Below are 3,572 nucleotides of genomic sequence, written 5' to 3'. Positions count from 1 at the left end.
GGGGGGAGGGGGGGGGAAAGGGGGGTGGGGGTTCTATTTTTCTAGGTGTTCTCTCGCAAAAAGAGTTAACTAGATCTGAGATGTTATTTGTGCTTACTAGGGTCTCTACTTTATCCTTTATTAATAACTTACAAAGTATTTCACCAGGTTACCATAACAACACGTTACCATAACAGCACGTTCCATAACTACATGTTACTACAACAACACGTTACCATAACAGCACGTTACCATAACAACACGTTACCATAACAACACGTTACCATAACAACACGTTACCAAAACAACACGTTACCATAACAACGCGTTACCATAACAACACGTTACCATAACAACACGTTACCATAACAGCACGTTCCATAACAACACGTTACTATAACAAAACGTTACCCTAATAACACGTTACTATAACAAAACGTTACCCTAATAACACGTTACTATAACAACACGTTACCATAACAACACGTTACCATAACAACACGTTACCATAACAACACGTTACCAAAACAACACGTTACCATAACAACACGTTACCATAACAACACGTTACCATAACAACACGTTATCATAACAACACGTTACCATAACAACACGTTACCATAACAACACGTTACCATAAAAACGCGTTACCATAACAACGCGTTACCATAACAACGCGTTACCAAAACAACACGTTATCATAACAACACGTTACCATAACAACACGTTACCATTACAACGCGTTACCATAACAACGCGTTACCATAACAACACGTTACCATAACAACACGTTACCATAACAACGCGTTACCATTTCAACATTTTACCAGGTACACTACAGTGGGTTTGTCATAAAACCAGGATTCGACAAAGAGGGGAAACCTTGTTCTGACGTTTTCTACATATTTCAGGTTAACCTATAAACACCCTTCAGTTTGAGATTTAGGAAGAGGCACTGTGTTCATATTTATCAAACATAATTTTAATCACTCCCCCACAGCTTCTATACTATTGTGACTAGTCATCTTACATTTAAATACCAAGGAAGATTTGTACTTATTTGTAGTTGTAACAGTCTCCTAGCTCAATCATTCGAGTGGCCGGCTTCTGGTATACGTTGGCCAATGTCCTCCACTCTTTTTTCTTTTGATTTGAATAGACGCTATTATATCAAAAGTGGTAATATTTGTTGTGAGGACACGATCTTAAATTTAAAGTAATTAAAATTATTTTCCAAATTTTCATTTTCATATTGTCGCCCTTTAGAGCCGCACTGAAATGGTTAGTAGCTACTGCTAGCACTTGTGCCTGCTGCTGTCCATATGGGCGGGATATAAGCACACTATTTCATTTCATTATTCTATACCCAAATACAGAAACACCTTTAAAACTTTTAAAAATGCAACAATCATCTACAGTTTGATTACAAAGGAGACCTGCCAATGTTTGTGGTAAACTTCGCGTTGGAGAGGCAAATGACACAGCTAGGTAACATCAAGATGGTCCTGGAGAAATGTCTACTCTCCCCTGGGTTCAGTGATTCTGGGATATCCTTTTGAGTTGCTAATAGATAGTTTAACTGATCATTTTCATTAATTAGATTTATTTACTTGGTTATGCAATGTTTGTGAAAAGATTCGAGTAAACGAGTAAAAGAAAAGAAAACGCTTAACTCGCGTAATTGCTTTCTCACATTTGGTTAAATATTTTATAATCACAATATTTACCATCCCACATTAGCTGGTTTAACGGACTTTAGTTACCCTCCTATATTATCGAGTGGTTATGGTAACGTGTTGTTATGGTAACGTGTTGTTATGGTAACGTGTTGTTATAGTTACCCTCCTTAACAGCTTATAACACGATTCCCTCTCGACTGTAGGCCTCTCGCGCCAAAACTCAGGAGATAGCAGAAATTCTGACTCCAGCAGAAACCTAATCAGATTACCTTCTACTACTTCACTCGGTTCAATCGGTCAGAACTTTTTTTGACAAAGCACATATTTGTTTCATAAGTTTGGGCGAATTCCGATGTGCTGCTGTCCGCGGACAAAGGTTGTGTTACCATTTTCACTTTCCCCTCCCCTCCCACATCTCTTTTGTCCCTCCCTCTTGCCCCTCCCACCTCTCTCTTGTCCCTCCCTTTTGCCCCTCCGTCCTCCCCCCTCTTCCCCTTCCCCTCCCACCTCCCTCTTGCCCCTCGCTCCTCTCCCGCTGCTCTTTCCCCTTCCCCTCCCACATCCCTCTTGCCCCTCCCTCCCCTCCCCCTCTTTTCCTTCCCCTCCCACATCCCTCTTGCCCCTCCCTTCTCTACCCTCTTCCCCTCCCCCTCTCATCTCCCCTCTCTCCCCCTCTCCCTCTACCCCCCTCCCACCTACCTATTGCACTTTCCTCCTCTCCCGCTCTTACCCTCCCCCTCTCACTTCCCTCCTCTCCCCCTCTTCCCCTCCCACCTCCACATCCCTCTTGCCCCTCCCTCCTCTCCCCTCTTCCCCTTCCCCTCCCACCTCCCTCTTGCCCCTCGCTCCTCTCCCGCTGCTCTTTCCCCTTCCCCTCCCACATCCCTCTTGCCCCTCCCTCCCCTCCCCCTCTTTTCCTTCCCCTCCCACATCCCTCTTGCCCCTCCCTTCTCTACCCTCTTCCCCTCCCCCTCTCATCTCCCCTCTCTCCCCCTCTCCCTCTACCCCCCTCCCACCTCCCTATTGCACTTTCCTCCTCTCCCGCTCTTACCCTCCCCCTCTCACTTCCCTCCTCTCCCCCTCTTCCCCTCCCCCTCTCATCTCCCTCTTGCTCCTCCCTCGTCTCCCCCTCCCACCTCCCTATTGCACTTTCCTCCTCTCCCGCTCTTACCCTCCCCCTCTCACTTCCCTCCTCTCCCCCTCTTCCCCTCCCACCTCCCACATCCCTCTTGCCCCTCCCTCCTCTCCCCCTCTTCCCCTCCCCCTCTCATCTCCCTCTTGCTCCTCCCCTCTCCCTCTACCCCCCTCCCACCTCCCTATTGCACTTTCCTCCTCTCCCGCTCTTACCCTCCCCCTCTCACTTCCCTCCCCTCTCCCTCTACCCCTTCCCACCTCCCACCTCCCTCTTGCCCCTCCCTCGTCTCCCCCTCTTTCTCACCCCCTCCCACATCCCTCTTGCCCTCCCTCCTCTCCCGCTCTTACCCTCCCCCTCTCACTTCCCTCCTCTCCCCCTCTTCCCCTCCCCCTCTCATCTCCCTCTTGCTCCTCCCTCGTCTCCCCCTCTTTCTCACCCCCTCCCACATCCCTCTTGCCCCACCCTCCTCTCCCCCTCTTCCCCTCCCACCTCCCACCTCCCTCTTGCTCCTCCCCTCTCCCTCTACCCCTTCCCACCTCCCACCTCCCTCTTGCCCCTCCCTCGTCTCCCCCTCTTTCTCACCCCCTCCCACATCCCTCTTGCCCCACCCTCCTCTCCCCCTCTTCCCCTCCCACCTCCCACATCCCTCTTGCCCCTCCCTCCTCTCCCTCTACCCCTTCCCACCTCCCACCTCCCTCTTGCTCCTCCCCTCTCCCTCTACCCCTCCCACCTCCCACCTCCCTCTTGCCCCTCCCTCGTCTCCCCCTCTTTCTCACCCC

Source organism: Bolinopsis microptera, chromosome 12 (assembly GCF_026151205.1).
Source record: "Bolinopsis microptera isolate Bmic1 chromosome 12, MBARI_Bmic_1.0, whole genome shotgun sequence".
NCBI classification, from domain to species: Eukaryota; Metazoa; Ctenophora; class Tentaculata; order Lobata; family Bolinopsidae; genus Bolinopsis; species Bolinopsis microptera.
The sequence above is the reverse complement of the archived record's forward strand: the minus strand, read 5'-3'. Positions refer to the sequence as shown.